Genomic DNA, 25,166 nt, shown 5'->3' on the forward strand with positions numbered 1-25,166 from the left:
ATCTGCTTTTAGCCAGGGTTCTCTGGACCAAAGCTGGACTGAAAGTGTTGCTTGTCAACTGCTCTGTAACATTTGCAAGCAGTTTTAAGATAAAAGAAGCAAAATATCATTATTACGTCTAATTGTTAATAATAATTAAAACATTATTTGAATGCATTTATAAAGAAAGAATTAAGGATTACTGTCTGAATAATATATAATCAATGAAGAAGTAACTACTGTGATAAGTGTTTAATGTGATCAAATGTAATTTAGATCAATCACTCTGTGTACCACAAAGAGTCATTAAAGATTAATGCATTAATAAACACAAACCTTCTTGCTCCTCTTGTTTTATTCCCCAGGTTTCTGGTTCCTCTTGTTTTATTCTCCATGCTTCTGGTTCACTGGTGTCCTCCTCGGTCTCCTCTTTAACGAACATCATCTCAACAGCAGCAGATCCCCTCCAGATAATCCTATTTACCTCAAAATTCTGTCACTTATGTGAGGATGAGACTATTTCAGGTATTTACTTTACCTGCTTTAAAAGCTGTGTTTATTCATTGTATTTACAGAAACCGTTCCTAACCGTTTGTATGAAGGCAGCATCTCGACAAACAACGGAGCGCAATGAAACTGAACTTCTTTCTCTGAGGTGTAATGGCGTTCGGTAAACAAATGTATGTGTTTTACCGCCATCCGCTGGACTGGAGTGGACACCTTCGACAGAAGGAAGGAGAAAATTACTTGGTGAGCTGTTTTGATTTCTTTTAAAACGATAACCCGCGCAAATAAATGAAAAGAACTTATATTTTATACGCGAGGCAAATTTTATATTCGCGTGAGATTCAGTCAACAACAGTCTTTGTGAGGGTTAGAAGTCAAATATTTCAGTGAACATCACGCAGGTTATAGGGCTATAATCTTAAATCTTATTTGAAAATATCCTGCAGACGCATACACTCAAAAAAATATTTAACCCCAAATGTTAAAATTTATGTCAATTTTCCATCCAATTAAATCACATGAATTTAATGTAAAAATAACAATTGTTTAAGCTTTACCCCTTCATGTTCAGTTAATGTAAATGAATAAGAATAAATTTGATAGAACTGTTGAACTGTGATTTATGCTTGTTTAATACATAAACTATTTATTTTAATAAGCTATTGTTACTTGCTTTATATAGTTCTTAATTGTATTAAATAAATAGTCAAAACAAATTGCATTTTCAAACATTTATTGTAATTGCTCTTGTATGAAATGTGTTATAAATGTTACTTTTAAACGTACTTTTAAAAATACAAAGGGCACAATTTCATGTTTATGCAAATGTTCATTTAGATGACTGAAGTAATCTCTTTCATTCAACGCATGTGCACAGCTGACATGAAAATGTGGCTAACTGATGTTGTTTTGAAGATGACTGATCGCCGTGGGCACGGTATATATGACTTAGGATTTAAAAGAGCAAGGACAATTACTGTATACACAAGGATGCCTGAACCTAGCTCCAAAATGTCCATGTTTGAGCTTAGAATTAGTTTCAATAACTTGGATACTTCTGTACCACACACTTTACATTGCCACATTTCCAAGACTCACATACCTAAAAGTAAAAAAAAAAAAAAAAGAATGCGAGAACATTAACACTTTTACCAAGTAAGTGAACAAGTAAACTTTTGTGTGTATGAACACACTATATTTAGTTAAATAAAACAACACTTACTGTAAGTGAGTGCCCCAAACTGGAGACAATGTGGAAAGTCACAATGATGAGGTCTCTGAAATAGTAAAGATGTGTCACGTCTCTGGACTTTGTTTATTGTTTTTGTCTCGTGCCATGTGCTCCCTGTGCCCTGCCTTCCCTCCATGTTAATTATATCATTGTCTTCAGCTGCGTCTTGTTAATTTACCCTGTGTACTTAAGTCCTGTGTTTTCAGTTCAGTTGGTCCGATCTCGTCCGTATTTACGTGTGATATTATCCTGCCTGCCTGCCTGTCTGCCTGTCTGTAATTTTCATCTCTAAATGGGGATTAAAGCGCGTTATTTTCATTTATATTAGTCGTGTGTCTCCTGCTTATCACACCCGTGAAAAGATGACATATAATTTGAGTTTTTAATGAAATCACAACTTTGCAACCTTTTGTATACTCATATAACTAAATGTCAACAGAGGGACAAGATGAACACTGTACATGAAGGAAATTAAACGAGTTTAGTTATATTACAAAAAAAAAAAAAAAAAAAAGAAGAAATTATGCATCAATTATGAATGAAGAAAATATCTTACCTTGTATAATCTCCTGCAACACATTAGGTATAGTTTATTTAATTTGATCAGGTTGGTTTCGGTTCCCTTACGTTCATGTTGAGAAAGCGTAATTCGTAATAGTTATTTTATAGTTTTTTTTTTTTTTTTTTTTTACATATACTTTATTTAAATTGTTTGCTTTATTTCAAGCATGGGCAAGAATCATTTTTGAGTGTACTGTTGTATATAGGTTACGCTTTGTTTTTGTTGTAATCTTTTAGTTTGTTTTTGGACCCTGGTAAAAATTTGATGTTACATCTCAAAGGGGTTTCTATCTATTGAATAAATTCAAATTCAAACAAACAGCCCAAGTATAAAAGTTCTGCATCTTTATTGCATTGTGACTCCACACAGATTACAATAAACCCAACCCCAGAGTACTTCAGAACAAGAAAATGACTGAATTACAACAACAAAAAAATGCAATAAAATGATAGTTGAGCAGCACTATTTAAACATTGTGAATATGTACTCGAGATACTCAAATTGACCCATCAGCCCCACAATGACTAATAGACTTTAATCACTATCCAAAATGTTTGGCTGCAGAACCAGCCATCAGAACATAGCCATCATTTCTTTACATGTGTCTCAATAATTTGTGGGACATGCCGTTTTCACAGAACTATCCTATTATGCCATTGTTTACTGTGCTGGTACCAGAAACAAGAACAAATAAGTATAGGTCGTTGACCTCGGCATGTTACTTACAAAATGTCAGTCATCTGTATTATTACCCGCAGGGTTATCAGACTGACACAGAGATAATGTGGAGTTAAATGCATAAGCTATAAGCCCGAATCCAGCATAGAGAGGTTCTGTGAATGTGTTGTTGAATGTGTGTATGTGTATGAGTTTGTGTGCTTTAGAAACATCGTAGAAGGACAGAATGCCGGCTGACACATCCACATATACTCCTATTCTATTAGAAGAGCTTAAAGAGACATGCGTGTCAGTGGCATGATAATTGTACCAGGCACAGAACGTGTCATACATGCAGGCCAGACACCAGGAGTTATTATTGAATCCAAACCAGCAGTCGGCACGCTTTCCTCTCCTGCCGATGCCTTTATATGCCACAGCGATATCTGTGTGTCCACTCCATTCAACCTCCCAGTAACAGCGTCCAGACAGACTCTCTCTACTCAGAACTTGAGGAAGCCTTTCAAATCTCTCTGGATGTTCAGGATATGCCTGTGTCTCTTCCACATATGTCACCTTTTTGTTATCTTCAGACAGAATGAGGTCTTTGTTGGCTGTGATTGGATCCAGTGTGAGATCACAGAAATCTGAACACGAGAAGAGACTACATTTATAACAACACAGTTTACAAAATGTGGGTTTGTGTATTCGTGTGTGTGTGTATGTGTGTGTGTGTAGAAATACATTTGTGTAGTCCTGCTTTAATCCTGAACTCCCCTCCATGATCCATACTACAAAACATACACAGATTTGTTTCGGTAAATTGTGCTTTCCATACATTTTAATTAATGCATTATTTAGTCTGTTTACTAATTTTCCTTGGTGAGACTATTGTCTACTTTCCACACTGTAGCTAGTTTTAAAGTTTTCCTGTCCTGGTGGGAACATTTAGACCTCACAATGCAAGTTAAATCTGCGTATACATATACACAGCAGTTGAAAATCTTTCCACACTGAGCGTGATGCAAAAAAGAGAGGCAAATAGCCAATAAATAGCTTTCATACTGAGACTCTTCCTGGTCAACATACTTGAGTTTATCCAGTCTGTATTTTGCATCCTCCAGTTTTTCAGAGAGCAGATTGACTCCTGAATCTCCTGGGTGATTGTAGCTCAGATCCAGCTCTCTCAGGTGTGAGGGGTTTGAACTCAGAGCTGAAGACACATAATCACAGCCTTTCTCTGTCAACATACAGCCAGATAACCTAAAACACACAGCAACAGTCCACATCACATTAGTTTGGCAATCAGACATAATTTTCAAACAAAATTTACTCGCCTTGGTAAGTAATAGTAGACTATTAAAGAACGGCCAATCAGTTAAAAAAATAGCTACCCAATTAAACAAAATAAATAAATGATTGGGTTGACAAAAAACTGGACTGTGTTTCAAATTTTGTTGCTATGTACACCATGGGACATACAAATAAGTTGAATTGCAAAGACATGAGAGAGGTATATATATATTTTTAATGTCACACCATAGAACACACAGATACGTCAACTACCCATATCAAAGAACACACAATTATTATATATACTGAGGTCTTATGAAGTGAGAAAAAACCTGTGCAGGAAACTAGACACTTACAACAATATTACCTGTAATCCATAGACATATAATACAAAGCGATATTTGGTTCATGAATGAATCAGTCTTTTTCATACACAGTGACATAACCAGTTCACCAAATCAGACGTAACTGTGTGAAATTGTTTGCGGCTCAAGCAGCTCAAATGTACAAAATTAGTCACCATAAACACATTTTTAAAAATGTATTATTTTATTATTTTAAATTCTTTAACAACTTTTAAAGTCAAGTTTGATTTTCATATTGACCATTTCATTTCAGTTTTTGCAAAACAATTATTTTTCTTTTTCTTGTATTACACTGACATCAGAAAGACACTTCCTTGTTGCTGGTAGTATTTGAGAAACATTAAAAGTGAATTTTTATTACTTGTGCAATAGTGATCAGTGCCAAAAACACTGGTATCAGTATTGTTGACCATTAGGAAAGTGTCAATATTAAGCCCAAAAAAATGTAATTATAATGAAAAACTGGACCATATACAGCAACAGATCTTCTGAGGCATTGCAGAACTAAAGTGAAATTTTTCGTTTGATTAAAGTAATTATTTTTCTGTATTATATATCTTTTCTATGTTCTCAAATACCTCAGTATGTTCAGTTGACAGTTTAGATTCTTCAGGCCAATAGAGAGCAGCTTAACTCCTGAATCCTGTAAGTCATTGTTGCTCAGGTCCAACTCTCTAAGCTGAGAGTCTGATGTTTGTAAAGCTGAAGACAAACTTTCACAGCACTGATCAGTGAGAGTGCAGAAGACCAGTCTGAAAAGAAAAACAAAGCAACATCAAAATAGATGACTTATGTTATGATTGTTTTAATTGAGTTGCAGTGTTAGACAGCAACAAAGTATTTTCACGATTCCTCTGGATTTGCCATGCAATATCTCTGACGTTACACAGCAGTGGCCAGTAAGTTAGGCATTAAATATAAATATAAACAAATAAGTGGACAGTTCCTGAGGAGTTACCATTTAAGTACACTGGTATTAGAGTGGTGCACCAACTCCAACTCCAGATCTATCTCATCCCACTTTACATATCCCTAAACCTATCCCTTTTCACCCCTAAATCCCATGTCCACTCTAAACATACCCATTACCACCACATAGATCAGCTCTGTTCCAATTATGCATACTGTTATACAAAATGTAGTTATATAATTCCTGTTACGTGGGTTCTTAATGAAGTGAAAAAGTGTTGTTACCATCGTGCTGTTACACGTTTGTACTTACACCTACCTTTCTAAGGGTTGTTACATGTGAATAGTTACAGAAGTATTACAGCTGTTGATACTACTTATTGTATGCTGTGGTAACATATTACATATACATCTAGTTACTCTGTAGGACACAACAGAAAGTGGGACTCACATTATTTTCAAGAATGTTTAAAATAAACAACATGTAATATTTAGGTTAAAGTGGCTAAAGTAAACAACTTCCAGTAGACTAAACAATTTCTATTCTGGGACAACCTTACTACAATTCTCCCATTATAATCATTAAGGCTGAGGTTTAACAACATTAGTAAATATGTGATTGTGAAAGTCAAACCTTAGTATATTCAGTTTACAGTTTGAATTCTTCAGTCCAGCGGAAAGCAGATTCACTCCTAAATCCTGCAGGGCATTATTACTCAGGTCCAACTCTGTTAGAGAGTTTGATGACAGAAGAGCTGAAGACAAACTTTCACAGCACTGATGGGACAGATGACATCTAGCAAGTCTAAAGAATGACAGAGAATAGAGAATGACAGTGCTTTATGGAGGAGAGGGATGGTTAATATTTTCTGTGTGCATGATAATTTTGGTAAGTTGAGAATGGGATCACATAAGAAAAGTTTGTTAATCATCCTGGCTTAAAAAAACTATAAAAAAAAGAGATAGTTTAGTGCAGGGATTCTGAAATCAAACTCAGTTTCTGGAGCAAAGCATTATTGTGTTGAGTTTTAGTAGTGGTTGATTGTCATCGTTGTTGATATTCATATTTTAATTCTTGTGGGTTTTTTTCCCCAATTGTCAGCGATGTTTAACATCATGTATAACAGACAGTTCATTATTACAACATCACGTTGGTAAAAAAAAGTCAACAAGAAGGTAAAATCTGTGAATATGGTAGATAATGATGGACATATCACTAGTAAAAGAGAATTAACAATATCACAGATTTTACCTTGGCTTTTTTTTTGCCATAAAAACACGTTTACAGCAACCAAAGAACAAGTCAAGGTTTAAGAGTCAAACTAAAGCTAACACTCATCTCCATCATGGTAGTGCCCAACAATAAAAATAATATCAACAACATTTAAATCTCTATTAATTCTCATTAAGCATTTCTGTAGACATCTGACAAAAATAACACCAGTCTGGTTAGTAATGTGTGAAGCTGGTAATGCTGATTTAGGAGATCGGATCTTGCTGAATGATATAATGTCTTTATTTCAATTGATTTAATCTGTGCCTGAAGGCAGCTGTAGTTGTTGTGTTTCTCTTTCATTCAGTGATTTCTGGCTGTGAGGCAACAGTGCTACCAACTGAGACATTATGTCATGCCAAAATGGTAATGTAATGGGTTTCAAGAATAAAAGTGGTTAATGTGGAAGTCAAACCTCAGTATGTTTAGCTGACAGTGTGAACTCTTCAGTCCAGCAGCTAGCAGCTTCACTGATGAGTCCTGTAGGTTATTGTTACTCAAGTCCAGCTGTTTCAGGCAAGAGTTTGATGAGCGTAGAGCTAAAGACAAACTGTCACACTGCTGAATAGAAAGACGCATTCTACCAAGTCTATAATACAAAAGGACAATGAGAAGAAATGAATGTTTAAAAGTGATGTTTCCTATATTCACTGCATAACAATGTTAAATTTTATAAATTCTGAAAAAAGGAACTTGAGGTACAATCTATATATGGCGATTAGTTGAAATGTAATTGATTTTAAACACCTTATCTCACAGCTGTGTTTCTACTGTCTGCTGTTCAGCATGCTTTCAACTGCAGGGTTATTGTAACGTGGTGATCATGACAACGGAGTTGAGGAAACCAAATGCAGGCTTTATTACAGAGTCAAAACCGGCAGGGTCAAACACCAGCAAAAGGGTATATCCAGTAAACAAGCGAGGGTCAGGGTAGGTGGCAAAACAATAAAAAAACAAAAAACTATGAAACACAGAACTAGGTACTACTCTAAAGGAGTTCATGGGCAGTCCAGCTGATGATCATGATAATTATGAATTTCTTAATGCATTAGCTTGAGTATGAAAAATAAACTGATATAGGTAATATTTTAGTTTAGGGGCCAATTCTCACTATTAACTAGCATGCATATTGCTAGCATACTGGTTGTTCATTAGTACTTGTAAAGCAAGTATGAATGCCATATTCTGCATGACCACATTCTACAACCCTAATCCACCATATACTTGATCTTAACTACCTTACTGGCTATGGGTATGCAGCAAATTAGGAGTTTATTGAAAAGAAAAATCCAGATTCAAAAGTTAGTTAATATGTTTCTGTCTGTAATGATACAAATGAATACTCACAGAGCTTTTGTGCTGTTTATCACAGCTGGGATCAATCTCCATCTCCCCTCCTCTGTTGTTTTGTATTCCATAGGGTTAAACTCATCCAGCACCTCCTCTGATATCTGCAGCACAAAGGCTATCACCGAACAGTGAGCAGAAGAGAGATACATATCTGACTTTTTGTCTGATTTCACAAACTCCTGAATTTCTTGATACAGAGTCTGATCATTCATTTCCAGCAAACAGAGGAACAGATTGATGCATTTGTTGACTGAAAGATTGTCATTTGTCTTGATTGTGTTCTGAATGTACCGCTTGAATCCTTTGATGTTCTTTGAGTTGTCCTCTGTCTGTGACAGTAGATCCTTTAAGAGTTCCTGGTTGGAGTCTAGTGAGATGCCCAGCAAGAACCGCAGAAAAGATCCAGGTTGCCATTTTCAATCTGATTAGTCTTATCAGCTGCTAATTTTAGTAGCTGAAACAAAGGAATTTTCTTAGATCTGCGCCTGTTACTCTTTGGTCTGTTCTTCTCATTTTTATCATCCAGAAACAACTGTAACGGCTCCATGTTGTTCATCACATGACAGTGAGATACATACAAAGCAGATAGAAACTCCTGAAAGCTCAGATGGATGAAGCTGTAGACTTTCCTTTGATGAATCACAGATTCTTCTTTAAAGATCTCAGTGCAAATCTCAGAATACACTGAGCCATCAGTGATGCCTATACCGCTCTCAATTAGATCCTCCTCAGAGAACATGACATTGCCCTTCATCAGTTGTTTAAAAGCCAGTTCAGCAAGTTTAACGATCACTTCTTTGTTGGACTGCTGTTGGAGTTTCTCTGGATCTCTCTCTTCGTGTTTTTGATTTCCCACATTTATCTGAGAGAGTAAGAAGTGGATGTACATTTCAGTCAGAGTTTATGGATTTCTGCATTCAGATCATCTTTCAGGAGCTTCTGCAGCACAGTGGATGAGATCCAGCAGAAGACAGGGATGTGGCACATGATTTGGAGGCTTCTTATTCTTGTAATGTGTGAAATTATTCTGCTTGCTTGATATTCATCACTGACCCTCTTCCTGAAATATTCCTCCTTCTGATGCTCATTAAATCCCTGAATCTCAGTCACACGGTCAATATTTTTGGAGGGAATCTGATTGGCTGCTGCTGGTCTTGAGGTGATCCAGATGTAAGCAGAGGAAGCAGATCTCCTTTCATGACATTTGAAATTAACATGCCCACTGATGAAGTCTCAGTAACATCAGAAATTTTCTCACTGTCTGAAAATGTAAGCTTAGTTCTGCTTTCATCCAGACCATCAAAGATGAACACAACTTTACACTCCTCATAGAACTTTGAGTCCAGATCCTGAAGCTCAGGATGAAACTCCAGCACAAGTCTATGAAGACTGTACTGATGATGCTGAATCAAGTTCATCTCTCGAAATGGAAGCACAAACATGAAATCTACATCCTGATTGGCTTCCCCTCAGCCCAGTCCAGTATGAACTTCTGCACAGAGACTGTTTTTCCAATTCCAGCCATGCCTTTGGTAAGAACTACCTTTATTTTGCCTTTCTTACATCCTGGTCCAGGTGGGTCTTTAAAGATGTTGTTGCAGTTGATTGAAGTATCTTGTGATCTTGTTTTTTCTCCATGCACAACACTTCATGTTCTTCATTCACCCCTTCATTTTCTCCATGTATGATACGGAGTTGTGCGTAGATCCTGTTCCTCTCATAAACGCTGTCATACTTGTTCTTCGCGCTAATTTTGGGTTGATCTTTGGCTCTCTGTAGTTCATCATCTGCTTTTTGGTCAGTATCCTGCTGCAGGATAGTTTGATCATCTCTATCCACACAGTTGAAACAAGAAGAACACAAATAATGAATTAGTATGAGCAGTACAATCTTCTAGTGAACCCATGTGACCACCAGCCGAGACACAGTATTTTGATAAAATATTTCACCGTAAACTATTTGATATAATTTTGCTGAGTTCGATTAGGTCCTGGGTTAACATTTTGTTGATCCTGGAACAAAATTTTAATCCAAAAATTTAGTCTTGAGCATATCTCTACACCTAAACCTAACCTAATGCCTAAAATCAAAGGAAATGATAAATTAATGACACTGATATACAAGCACCAAACATTGATTGTAAGCCTAAACTTGACAAAACTACAGACTTATTATTTTTTTTTTTTTTATCTGCATGTTAGTATAGAAGTTTTCAAAAGTTTGTGTGAATAACTATAGATTTAAATTTAAAGAGATGTTAAATTTAAATAATCCTATCTGTGCATGACCTGATGTTGTATTCAGACCCAAAATAAGGCGAGTTGAATATCACAGAGCAGTGTATTTCATTCATACTCAAAGCTAGGGACAATATGGTTTGTGCTTTTGTTAAAGTCATCTAGGTAATAAATAATAAATAAAAGTACAATCTAGTGCTAACTGAAATAACATTTATTGCAGTATAGGAACTATTCTGCCCTATAAAAAAGTAATTCAAAGTATTTGTAGTATTTTATATAATCAAATCATACTGGTGTATTGTACAACAGTAAAATGAAATGTCTGTTAAATCTAGAAATAAGAAAAAAAAAAGTTCACCAAAAAATTTTGAACAGTCAGATTGTTCATGTTTTTTTAAGTAATACTCTAGTAATACTCTAATGAAGGCTAGCTGACATGTTGTTGCAGAGTTACTTATCAACAGCTATCTAAAGGGTATCTTTAAATAATCAAACAGCTAGGCATTCATGGGTACCTGAAATCTGATCTTATAGCTGTCTGAGAAGATATCAAACTTATAATGCATTATAACTATGAGAAATATAACGCATTGCAACTTAGGTGGATGAATCATGTCCAATGTGTGTTTTAAGCTGTCATACTCATAAATGCTAGAACCACAAATAAGTAAATATTATTTACATTGAAACTTAATGAGATGATTCAACATATTATAAAGTTATTTTTAATGAACTGTGCCTTCATTATAATGCCTTAGGAATACCCTTTTAATGTATTATAAATACGGGCTTCATAGTGAGTGTTACCGAATTAAGCATCTCTTTTGTGAATTCAGCAATTCACAAAATGTAATGATTGAGGGGTCTGAGGCGTGTGGATCCATTCGCAGGCTTTTATTGATGAAGGCATGGTAGAAGCAGGCAGACGTCAAAACACGGCCATCTTGGGCAGCGGCTCTGGGAAGAAGGCGGCCATCTTGGGCAGCGGCTCTGGGAAGGTGGCCATCTTGGGCAGCGGCTCTGGGAAGGTGGCCATCTTGGGCAGCGGCTCTGGGAAGGCGGCCATTACAGGAGTCGATGCGGTGTCCTCTTCCTCAATACCCAGCGTGAAAGCTGACCCCACAGTCACTAAGGCAAACTCCACAAACTGTGCAAGTGACCCACGTGGACCCTCCCGAACAAGTCGTGATTTGAGTGGCTGATTTATTCCCTCACAAAAGAACTCAATTAACAAACAGTCCGGTAAGTCTGAGGTAAACCAGGTCCAGATATTCTTGGGTGTAGTCCTCAAGTGTTCGGGTGCCCTGCTTGAGGTTTAGTAAAGATATTGCGAGACGCCTACCTGTCCATGGATCGGGAAAAAAACGCTGGATCCTGGTTTGAGGTTGCATTCTGTAATGATTGAGGGGTCTGAGGCGTATGGATCCATTCGCAGGCTTTTATTGGATGAAGGCATAGTCAAAGCAGGCAGACACAGCAAACAGGAGTATAAGAGGCAAGGCAACAACAGAATCCAAAAACAGGCAGAGGTTGGGTCAGGCAGCAAACAATCAAAGAGATTAAAGACAGGCAGGGTCAAAACCAAAGGATCTATGACAAGGAACCGCTAGGCTAACTACAAACAAACAAACAATACAACCTGCATTTGGGGCCTGCTTCAGAATTTAAACAGGAAGTAGCAGCAGAGGAAGTGATCACAGGTAAGGGTTCCCTCTGCTGGCTTGGTGATATATATATGCATGCACCAAACCAGAACCAGGCCAAAACTGAAAATTGTAGATACATTTGACCAAAACAGAAAATGCTTTGTAAAGATTACTTTATTAATTAATATAACCCTCATTTTGAGATTTTTTTAATTGAACAATTTTAATGATACTGAATGAAAAATAAATAAATAAATAAAAACACAGGCCTTTAACATAACCACACTTTTACTGAAAGTGACAAAACTTGACAGAATTTAGACTGTTAATGATAACACTTTAAACTATGGTTCATTAGTTAACTACTACAGATAACATGAACTAATAATGAACAATAGTTTATTAATGTACTTAATACAGTTGTTAGTTCAACTAACATTAAAAAAGATGAATAAATAATGTAATAAATGTATTGTTCGCTCATTTTTATTCATTTCCATGCAACAGAAAGAAACCATCACTTAGAGGGTCGCGCGTCAGCTGGAGTACAGCGTGTTACGAAAAGGTGAAAGGATTTAAAAGACTTGAGTCACTGTCACAGCCGGATACAGGACATGATTCTGCCTTGATATTAAGAAAACTGGTTATTACCTGGAGTTAAGGGCCACCGTTCCATCCCTAAAGTTAAGGGTGTTTTCTGTGGATCTGTCAATCTTCACAGACACACAGCTGGCCTCTGCTGCTCCCTGGTTTTGGTTGTGATCAACAACCCCTTCCTCTCTTTTCTCATAGTGACTCATTCTCCTGTGCTTTTCAAACCTACAATTGCAAACACTGAGAATGTAACACATTACCTGTAATGCCCAAACCAGATTTTTTGTATCAATTAGCCTACATAACATTAGGGGACTCTCTTTCCAACCTTTTAGCTCCATCATAATAAACTACATTTCCCATAAACCACTGCCTGGAGCCATTGTTTGATCACTTCAGTCATTTGCTTGTTTTGTTTGTACTATGTGAGTTAATGATTGAGTTTTATTGTTGTAATCTTGTTTGTTATCTCTGCATTATGGATAGCTTGCAATTCTGATTACCTACTTCCTGGACTCTGACCGCCATGTGTTTTTGACTGCTTTTGTAGATTTCTCTCAGTGAACACTGCATTGGATCCTCCGTCTAAGCTTCTGAGTAATTTGTAACAAAAGACTTCTCCATTCACAGATCCAACAGAAAAATGAGATCCAAACAAGTTATGGACCAGCTTAACCAGTTCCTGTTCTTTCAGCAGAATGAACTCTCGACTGATGAGCACATCAAGATCCTATAAGACTACTTTCACTACAGTGGCTCTTCTTTTACAGTATGAGTACTAAAGGATGTAACAGGAACTAAGCAAAAGAATGTGAACACAGAAAAAATAGGATAGAAGACATTACAAAACAAGAGTCCTAAACACATGACAGGGGAACACAGGCAATATACATAACATCCATGGCTACAATTGATTAAAATACAAAAACAGCAACAGCTTTTTCACACTTCCAGGTTTTTAAATGCAGAAGAACCATTAGTTTTGTAAAGCAATTTCTGGTCACAACAGCAATGTTGTCATTATATAAGCATAGTTGACATAATGCTGTTGCCTTAATGTACACAGGGGCTGAGTTGTGAAATGTGTATTATTTGTTTATTTAAATAAGTAATCATTATGTTTTCATTATTTTAATCTCTTAATTTGTCTGGGTGCACAGGATGCTTCACAAATACAGAAATTGGAAGCTGAAATAAGAAAACTGCAAATTGATATAAGATATAAGTATATTACATGTCTCTCGCCAGTGCCATCGGCACAGCACTCAGCCCCATACACCAAGAAATATCTCTGTGGGGCTGAGAAGCTTGTCACCCCTGAGGGAATTCCATCAGCGGTTAGCTTGGGCTCCCCCTGGCGGCGAGCTATCACATACGATTTTAGTGTACGAATCCAGTTCAAGATGCTCACGCTAAAGCAATTTCACAAATCAGGTCCAAGGACTACTTTGTCATAATAGATTTAAAGGACGCTTACTTCCACGTCTCCATCCTTCCATATGACAAAGTTTTGCTTTTGGGGATGAGGCGTACCAATATTGGGTTCTTCGCACTTGCACCAGCACACCTCTGTTGTGGCTTCAAGGCATCCGCGTACTAAACTACATCGATGAATAGTTGATTTTAGCTCAGTGGCAAGACATCGAGATGTCATCCTCGCTCACATGACACAACTGAGATGACTAAACGCCAAGAAAAGTGTGCTTTGTACATCACAGAGGACCACTTATTTAGGTGTGAGCTTACTCCACAAGGAGTATGGCGGCATCTAAGGCCTTCCCTGCAGGTGTCCTAGTTTCGGACCTCTGCAATGCTGCGGACTGGTCAATCCCTTCTACCTTTGTCTGGCCTAGACATTGGTTTTACCCCAGGTTCCTTGGTCCTCTGGTTCCAGTCTCCAGGCATTTGGAATTCTGGTGGTGTGGGCATCTCGTTGACCAATGCTTGTATGACGCAGCTCAAGTTCCCGAAAAGGAACGTCTCCAGGTTATGAATAGGGAACTAAACGCTGACATTCTCCCAGCATCCCTGTCAGCACAGTTCATAACAAGTTACATGACAAGAGGCTGACGCTGGCTTTTTTGCTTCATGGTTTCTGACATCGCCTGCCTATGATGTCATGCCCTTTCACTCAACAGCAGATTCAGAGAGTGGTCACGCATAGACATTTCCAAAGACACAAAGTCTCATTCCCTCAAGGAACCGTGGTTATATTCATAACCTGGAGACGTTTATCATGTACACACAAATCATTGTGATTCACGTCTGAATGTCACAGTGCACTATAAACTATATATATTATCATTTTATATTATGCATAGTTTATATATAGAAATCCGATTACGTTAAAGACCTTTGAAGTTTATTCAGTGTTTCCTCATTCCTAAGCAACAGCAGAGTGTGACAGAATCAATGTGGAGAGGTGTTAACATCAACAGAAGAGACTTCTTTATAATATGTACAAATTTTTACAGACCCCAAAAATTTGTTCAAATTACAGGTATTATGGCCTGTGTTCCTCTCGCTTACATGATACTATGGAATATGTAGTCTATAAAGACTCTATAAAGACTGTTCAAGCGAATGCTAAAAGCAAATAAAACATTTATCAAGGGATCTGGTGCTTGGCCTGTAATGAGGTCATGAAAGTGTACTAAAGGCAGTTCCATGCAAAGAAATAAATCATCTTCTGTCTGAAATAATATAAACAGCAGCTATGCTAATCCTTCTCCTATTGTTTTCTTGTTTCTATGTGGGCACACCCATCCCAAGGCTACCAGAGATTACACCAGTTGCATTTTGGATACACCCTCAAAATATTTGCTTTTTTATCCAGGTTACACGTACCGAGATATTTCTGTTTCATTTTTAGAGATTAAATAAATATTGTGGCATTTAAACATGTTATCAACATTATACCAGTAAAATGCTTTTTAAGATGCATGCGCATGGACATCGGCATAAAAAAATAAAAATAAAATTATAGACGTGATTTGTCCATAGAGAGTCTCTACTTTCAGAGTTTAGATAAGTTTTTATAAATAAAATGCGGAAATTTGGTTGAAATAATGTTACATTTTCAATCAGTGTAACACAATATTTATGTAAAAATTCAAACATCAACCTTATTCTAACTTCTAGATGATTGCACATTTGTGGAATCATCTCAGGATTATGTGAAGAACACGGACTCACCAATAAGTATGATACAACTGGTAAGCTTTGGTTCACAGCAGTCTGAAATGGCATCTCATTTTGCATTTCTTCCATTCACATGCAAATGCAGGAAGAGGGTAATAAAAGCTCAGGTGAAGTCGTTTTCGCTTCTCCCTCCTCTTCTTTGTCGAATTTATTGGCGGTTGACAACCAACAAAATGGTGTATTTCCACCACCAGCTGGTATGGAGGGTATACCATAAGTGGAAATGGCCACGAAAACAGGGCTTTAATCAGATTCCTCCCACTTCTCATTTTTCCATAAAGAAGACAATGCATGGAGCATTTGGATGCTCCTTAAAGATATTGTTGAGTTAGCTGTAGCAACACTACACACTGATGAATCAACATATTTCCTTCATGGCAAAGTGTCAGAACAAAGAGATTTATGCTCACATCTTCCTAAATTTAAGGAGATCAAGCAGATACCGGCAACTTTCTGAGATGACTGCCGCGAGATTGAGCTCACCGACCGTACGAACCACTTTTTATGGTTAACGTATATTTTCCCTCTTCCAGCATACAGATTTGGTCTCTGGGCAACCTCAGCACCTTCAAAAAGGTCATTGTGTTTGACAGCAAAGATACCAGACTTATCCACTGGACATGCATGACTGCAATAAGAAATATCTGGGACAAACGGGTCAAATATCTGCCTCTTATATAGCCCAGCTGTCCCAATTGATGAATGCTGTGTACCTTTTGGAGGACACCGTGCCTTTAAAGAGTACATGCCAAGTAATCCAGATATGGGATTAAAATTTGGGAAGCATGTATGTTATAAACAGCTACCAGATTGGTGGGCGAGGCCAAAACGGGGGCGTTTATGACCACATTACCTAATTGGCTCATGTCATTGATAAAAAAAAAGTACAGACGTTCCTCTCATTGATAACAGCGTAGCGGATCAAGCAAGAGGTGGGGTGATGCAGAATAAAAGCATTTTCCAGGAGTCATGGCAGTAGAGGCTATGCAACTATAACAACATCAGGCATAAATCCCTCCCGTCCTTGCTCAAAAATCTTCTTTTAGGAAATTCCCCAAACTGGGCATAATTTAATAAAAGCAAACCATAATATATTGCTGATATTGCTATAGTTTAGCACCAAATCCAATTAAACATACCTTAACCAGCTAAATCAAGGTCTTACCAGGCATACTGGACACCTCCTGGCAGGCGTGTTGGAGCTAAACTCTGCAGGACAGTGGCCCTCCCTAGCTCCACCCTAGTATAGAGCTGCAGTCAAGCAATTTTAAAAAGGCACGAAGGACGTCTTTTTCCAGATAAAAAATAAAATGACCATTTTTATGTTCAGAAATGAGTTTAATAGAAAAACACGCATACACTCCTTTGCAGGACTTTAAATGTTTTTATTGCACTGAGCAAATAAAAATTATTTGTTCGCACATGCAAATTCTCATAATCTCTTTCTGATTCAGAATTTTCTTCCAAAGTGAATACTTAAACAGTTTAGAAATTGCTTCTTTTTCTAAACCTTTTACCGCACTGAAAAACACTATAAGTCCTCTGCAGAATGAGCTTGAACATGACGCCTCAGGTCTCTTTTATACATGAAACTCTTCTCACACCGAAGACACGCGTAAACGCTTCTCTCCGGTGTGAATCCTAATGTGAATGTTAAGATTCCTTTAAGCGTGAAACCCTTTCCACACTGAGGGCAGATGAAAGGCTTCTCCCGGTGTGAACTCTTACGTGGCTTTCGAGAGCCGCCTTGTTTTTGAAGGTTCTGCTACAGTGAAGGCATATGTGAGGTTTCTCTCCAGTGTGGGTTATTACATGGTCTTAAGTTGCTTCCTGTCTGTGAAACTCTCTCCACACTGCAGACATCTCAAACAGCTGTCTCTGGAGTGAGTCTTCACGTGGTTGTTGAGGCTTAAATGATATCGGAAACTCTTTCCACACTGAGCACACACAAACGGCTTCTCTCCAGTGTGAGTTCTCATGTGGACATTCAGGGTTGGTTTGTGTGTAAATCTCCTTCCACACTGTGGGCAGGGGTAAGGCTTCTCTCCGTTGTGAACTCTTACATGGCTTCTGAGGTTTCCTTTTCGAATAAAGCATTTTCCACACTCTTGGCATGTGAAAGGACTCTCTCCCGTGTGAATTCTCGTGTGGATTTTGAGGCTTCCTTTCTGATTGAAACTAACTCCACACTGCTGGCAGGTGAAAGGGTTCTCTCAGGTGTGGATTCTCATGTGGACTGTTAGGTTTCCTTTCTTGTTGAAACTTTTCCCACACTGTTGGCAGGCGTAGGGCTTCTCTCGGTGTGAGTTCTTATGTGGACTTTAAGGTTTCCTTGCTGATAAAACCTTTTTCCGCAGTGTTGGCAGGTGTAGGGCTTCTCTCCGGTGTGAATTCTCATGTGGATTTTAAGGTTTTCTTGTTGATCAAATCTCTTTCCGCAGTGAAAGCAGATGAAAATACTTCCGGTTGCTTTCTTTCGAGCTCTTTTTTGGACAGAGCCTTTTCGCTCTGTGAGCAACAAATAGGTTCTTCTTCAGTTTTTAAGTCACAATATTCTTCATGCTGATCTTTGTGCTGTTTTCCATTGAGTTCTTGACTCTCCTCTTTCAGCACCATCTGGTCTAGTGTGAATAAAGACAAATACAAGTTTACCCCAGCGTAATAAGCATAAGCAACTTGGCATAAATACGTAGGCACTGCACAGACGTTCTAGATCATGCGTTCAAACTCTTTTGAAGTGAGAAGTAGTGTAAACCATTTTCATTCTTCATTTCGATTTGATTCATTTACAATAAATGTTCCACTCATTAATGGAGATAAGTATTGAAATTCCATTAACTTCAGACACATAGTGAATGCGTTTGATCATTTTTTATGTGGTATTCTGTGTTTTAATGATAGTGAGGAGTTCTATAGGTGAACAATAACTTTTTTAAGCTAAACTGCAGATCATGTTACAAGGAATGTTTTTATAGAGAACAATTATCATAATGTGCACGCTAAGGATGCACCAAAAAAACAGGTTTACAACAGGTTTAAAGAGTTAAATATTTTAAGCCGCTTGTTTTTATGGATATTTTCATAAATGTATGTAATATTCAGTGTAATTATATTACTTCTTTATTTCATTCATTTTATTGCATATGGTATTAGGTGTCAAGATGACGCTTCTAATGAGGACTGGACTGCAGATCAAACTAATTAAATCTCTACTTCCTTCCACTACAGAAAACTTCCAAAATGTCCATTTTCTAAACACTTCCATAATGAAATTGAAATGCTCTCTTTTTGCGCTTAATACATTTTTCGAATGCAGAGATGCGTGTTAAATGTGCATTAGTTCATATTCACACCGTCTCAAAATAACAGTTAAATATAATATCGCATAAGTTATCTTAAAAAAAAAAACAAGTTATATAAAATATAAAATACTTTTTTTTTTTTTTACCTGGGAAATGATTGAGTTCAGCTTGAATGAAAACCAACCTGTTTGGGTCTCAACATCTTCATGCTTGACTCGAATGCTTCTTCGATCCTCACGTCTTCCCTCTCCTCTTTAATAAAAGACATCTCTTTAATAGTGAATTATTCTGATCTCGGCTGCTTTACCACAAGCTTCTCCTCTTTGCTCGGACGCTCGATAGGAAAAAATAGCGGAAAGAAACATAAATACAGAAAGTTCGTTATTTGTGTATTTACTATATAAATTATATTCATTACACTGTAGTGAAAACGTCAGGACGTACTTTTCTTGATTTGAGAAGAAGGTGAACCGCTTTAAGCATCTCTTCTCTCATCACTACTAGCTAGTGAACAAGCTCGTGTTTACTATGAAGCACAGGGTCACGTTAACAAGCGGTTACTTGGAGACAGGTGAGTTTTATTAGGTTTGGAGCTGAACCGATTCACGATACAGAGGAGAAATAAGACGAACACTTTCTGTTATTCACGCGTGGGCGCGCTTTTCTCACACAAAAGAACGTCCGTTAAAATGTCAATTTAAATATTCATGTCACGTTCAATACGTCTTGATTTAAACGGTTTACACGCTTAAAACTCAAACCTTCCTCTTTCTACAGACGCAGTGCGGCGCAAACAAATGACGTCACAACGCCACGCCAAAATAAAAGTCCTTCAGTTAAAGCCAAGTCCTTATCATTTTTTTTTTTTGTTGGATGGCTGAAAGGAAGCCGTACATTTTCATTCTTTTGCTTGGGTGGAACAAATTATATTTTGCTTAGTTGGAGCAGCAGCTGTGTCGTGGTCATCCCAAAGCCTCCTCATGGAGACTGGCCTGTCATTCATAACCAACAAGGGTCCCATATCCCTCAGATGATTAAACTGCTGGACTGGGAGGACGACACAGACCACTGAATCATGGTCATGGAGCTGCACATGCCCTGCACGGACTTGAATAGCTTCATGATGCTCCAGATGATCTGCAGGATTGAAGATCTCAAACCGGAGACCCTGCTGGTGGACCAGAACACCCTGGAGGTCAAACTGATTGACTCTGAGTGCAGGGGAGTTCGTTAACTTTTCAGTGTTTTGATATTTTATTAATTATCTCACAGAAACATCCTATATGTAAAATCAAGCAAAATGTGTCAACCGTCTTTACTGCAGGCACAAGAGCGTACTGTCCATCAGAAGTAATGGAAATCTAATGGCCATGTGGTCACAAGGGATACTCTTCTTTGAAATGGTGTGTGGTAGTTATCCCACTGACAACGGCCTACACATATCCTGGTAGATACTTTTTATATTAACCACAATATCTTATCTTTTAATAAGCCATGTTCGCATGCATTATAAAACAAGTCACAAGCTGGTTGAAGGAGGATTCGGCTTTGTGTATGAAGGGACAAAGATGCACTTAAAGTTTGTAATATTTATCAATCTGGGTTACTGGGAAAGACGTCACACGTGATAGAGTGTTATCGTTACATTTTCTGGCGTTTATATGCCCGTATTTCAGCCATTTTGTGTGTCCGCTGTATGCAGCAACCGATAAAGATCACTCAGTCACCAATTCTATGTATGTCAAGCCAAACATTTGAGCAAGACATTTCTATTTGGCCATGGCTAGATTGTATGTCAGACGACTGGTTTGCACAAGTTTTAATACGCTTATTTCTGTAACTACTTGTTGTTCCATGCAAGTTTCCAGTGTTTTATTTTTCAGTTTTACTGTTTTATTGGCTTGTCATTTATAACCAATTAGGTTCCTCAGATCATTGAACTGCTGGACTGAGAGGACGACACCTGACATGACAACATCACACAGAAATCACCACCCATAGCAGCAAACAAAAGTATCCAACCCCCCAAAGACGGCAATATTTTTTAAATGTACAGTTCTTTAGGGTGCAATTTTTGTTTTATGTACTTTATCTAACAGTGATTGGTCATGAGGTCATTGAGCTCATATCTGCATGTATGAATATGCCCGATGAACCTTTTGAGACTTTAGATTCTAGAGAGCATTTGATTGGACAGAAAGTTTGATTTGAAAGTTTTAATTGCTTACATTTTCTAGATGCAGATTTTGTTATAGTTTTGGAGCACAGCTAGATAACCTTAGAAAACCATTGGTTTACTACCAAAATGACCTAAAGAAAGGAAGAAAAAACAAAGCAGAAAGTAAAAAAGTAAAAGTCAGGCATCAGGCATCAGGCATTATTCTACTAAAGAAATTTCAGCTCACTTTACAGTAAATACCTTTGCACACTGAATCAAGTTTTTTCTGAGTTCCAAAATTTTTGCATGTTGAAAAATAACAGCAATCTCCTGCTGAGTCAATAATGTTTACAACACAGCCTTCAAACTTTTTGTAACGTGATGGCTGCAGATCTTTAGAGCTCCTTTAGAGCGTCCGCCATATTTTTTTTTTTATTTATGTTAATAACGAAATGTGCAATCAAAGAAGTCAGATCTAAAACAAATTATTGGACCTTTAATATAAGTGCGAGTTTATAGTCTCTTTTATAATGGCTAATATTTCAGTGCTAAAAATAGCTTTCCACCACAGTGATCGATGTTATACTCGAGAAACTGAAAGGTAGGTCAATGGAAGGTACACTTGTCTGTCTTGAATTACAGCTGGTGTTCACACAATGATTTAGGACTTCTGCAGGCGGTGTTCTGCCAGGCACCAGAAGTAAATTAGAATGTCATCGATATAGACAATGACAAATATGTGCAGGAAGTCCCGGAGCACCTCATGCATGAAGTCCTGGAAGACAAAGGAGCTTTTACAAGCATATTAAGTTATAGACAAATTGCCCGGCCGCAAATTATATAGTTGCTCACCAACCAACGATTCACCCACTGATCTGCCAAAAACCTCTCTAAAATAGACGAGAAAAAGCTGGATAGTTGAACCATGGTACCCATTTGCTCCTAGATAAACTCTGCAAACTGCAGTGTAAATGTAAGAAAAGAGAGGACATAAGCTATCTCAGCACGTTCAGTGAAAAAGACATGTGGTTGCATTTTCAAAGCCAGTGTGCACTGAAGAATGAAGCCATTGCACTCATCCATCAGACCAGGGAAGGACACTGGATGGGTCATGGACTGGCAGTGACGGCAGGTGAAGGAGAGGTGACTGGAGGTGATGGCAGGAAAGTAACTCTCTGTAAAGCGTCCGCCCAGCTCCTGGATGGAATCCGGTCTGCTTACCTTGTCCTATGGTATTGGTCTAATCTTCTGTTACAGAATGACACAAAACAGTGAATTATTTTTAGGACTTGTCCAGTAGCTAATTGAAAGCTGACCGGTTTCTGTGTTTGAATATATATGTCAGGTACTAGAACTGTCTTGTTGTTTTCCACACCCCATTTTCTCTCTGTGCCCTACTTTCTGTCCTCTGTTAACAAAATTTCATCTCAATACTTTGTTATATATCCTTAGTTAATGACAGGGATCAAACGGGAAATCGTCTTTGCATCATCAAGATCTCCTGACGATGTGTGCGATCCTTAGATATATGGAAAAAACCCTTGGTTTCTGAATCAGGACCCAGTGTTTGGGGATCCTTGTTGCCACGTGATGCTAGTTATGGATACATCCCTCGATGGTTGGGGAGCAGTCATGACTGGCCACTGTCTGTGGACCAGTCGCCATCTGGGACTGAGTGCTATGGTACAGACCTGGCCGAGGCTCTGTCTGTACACTTTTCCCCGATCATTCGATGGCATGACTATGTGACTGTGGGCGGCACCCCTAGTAATACGCTTCCTCCGTGGTGCGCTGAGGTTGAGACCACCAGTACAATCTCCTGTCACCACGTGGGATCTGGTAGTGGTGCTAGACGCTCTGGGCAGAACCCCTTTTGAGCCATAGAGGAGATTTCTGATTCTCATCTTTCAGTGGCCCTATCTTATCTAGACTTTGCACTCGATCCGGCAAAAGATTTCTTGTATCCTCGAGCAGGTTACACAGCAAACCTCCTACTACTACTGCACCATGCGCCATTGTGCTACAGGCATTTCATCCTCCTCCGTTTGAGACCCAACCAGAAGAAGCTGAGCTGTGTTCTGTGTGCGCACTGGACATGTACATTCCTCAAAGGCCAATTTGGCAGGTGTTACTGTATCGGACATCTGCAACGCTGCAGGGTTGGTCCACCTCTACCTCTACCTTCGTCCGTTTTTCCATATTTCCATATTTTAATTATATTGTCTGAACAAACAATCTAATTTATTTTTTTTTTTCCAAGTTGCCAGCAAAGGAGCTATATAAGGTCCATCTTCAAAAACAAATAAGGAAAAGTGACATGGACCTTATACAGCTTCAAATGGAAGAGAAAAGGCTCCTCGTTAAAAAAGCAGCACTTGAAATTGAATTACTGGAGCATCGCCTTAAGGTGAGAACTTGTCTGAATATTCTGTCAGAACAATCTGTTGCATGATAAAAGTATTGGGTGTATGTATATATGTATATATCTGTGTGTATGTATAAAGCAACATAAAAAAAAACAAAAACATTTTATTGAATTTTACTTTTTTTTTCAGGAAAAAAAGAAATAAACTGCCTGGCAGACCAGTGCAAAAAAACTAATAAAAGTTATTTTGACAGATCCTGTCTCTCAAAAGTCTTCCATCTCTGTTGGCCTGTAGAGTCTGTAGATGTTCCTCTGGGCCATCGTCCTCAATACAAGGAGGGTGGTCTCTCCTCTTATAGTGGTAATATTGTGAAGCACAACACAAGCCACTATAATGTCGCATGCCCTCTCTGGACTAACCCGGAGCCCACGCAGACACTGAAACCGAGATTTGAGGATCCCTATAGTCATCTCCACCTTGGCCCGTGTTCGGCTGTGAGCCAGGTTAAAGCGTGTCTGTGGTCCAGGCTCAGGTTCAGGTTCAGGGTGTCATTAAATAGGGCAGACAAGGGTATCCTCTGTCCCCAGCAAGTAACCAGTGTACTGTCCTGTAATGATTGAAGTGTACAGTTGTTTATAAGACTGGATGAAATATAAGGACACTGTAATCAGAACAAACTGGGCTATAATATGTAAGCAACATGTTTGTACATGATTGAGTTTCTTCAGAAAGCAAGGTCAGGTAAATGACTGAGGTTAATGAATTACAAGAAAGAATGTGAGGATAAAAAATATTTTCTTATTTATAGTTTATTTAGAAAATGTTTAGCTATCACACAAATGAGAGTCACTTGAGAGTACACTGTAACAAAAAACCTGTAAAAATGCGGTAAATTTTGCACAGCAATTTACCGTTCTTCATTTATACAGTTGAATACTATAAATTGCGAAGCATGTCACGTGATGCAAACTATTGTTCAGTTTCACAAGATGATGCAGTATTTTTGGTCTAGTCACACGCATTACAACGCCATTGAGTGTCCTCACACACAGGAAGAAAACCTTTTAGCATCAGTTTTAACATCAGATCGCCATCATTTTATTAGGTGTAAAGTGAGCAGAATGAACTGGACGCTCTTTTATCCTCGTTGGTTTATCAAAGTAAGTGATCAAAATTTGTTTTATTCTGTTTATATGTTCAAATCACATTACTAATAGCAACTTTTTTTATTATTATTACTTCTGTGTCTACTTGATAGGACGGCAAACAAATCAGCAAAGAGCAATAGCCTAACGTTAAAGTTATAGGTGGCTTGACATGTCGCGACATTAAATTAAATGTACTTGTGACGGTTCTTGAATTTTTGAGGACTGGGCTATATTTAAAAATTGTTTTAGGGTTTTTGAGAAGTTAATTAAAGTTAAGGCTACATGGTTTACATAATACTTGATCCATTTGAGAGCAGAAAATTATAACTTGCAACTTTTGTTTTAAGACCTGCAGCAACATATTTGCAAATGTCTACATACATAA

The 25,166-nt window shown here is 37.9% G+C and overlaps 2 pseudogenes; both read right to left on the reverse strand.

Annotated features, from left to right (window-relative positions):
- Positions 1-2,608: 2,608 nt before the first annotated feature.
- LOC122334661 lies at positions 2,609-13,508 on the reverse strand (annotated as a pseudogene).
- A 4,107-nt stretch (positions 13,509-17,615) lies between these two features.
- On the reverse strand, positions 17,616-19,720 carry LOC122341392 (annotated as a pseudogene).
- Positions 19,721-25,166: the final 5,446 nt, after the last annotated feature.

Source organism: Puntigrus tetrazona, chromosome 3 (assembly GCF_018831695.1).
Source record: "Puntigrus tetrazona isolate hp1 chromosome 3, ASM1883169v1, whole genome shotgun sequence".
Lineage (NCBI taxonomy): Eukaryota > Metazoa > Chordata > Actinopteri > Cypriniformes > Cyprinidae > Puntigrus > Puntigrus tetrazona.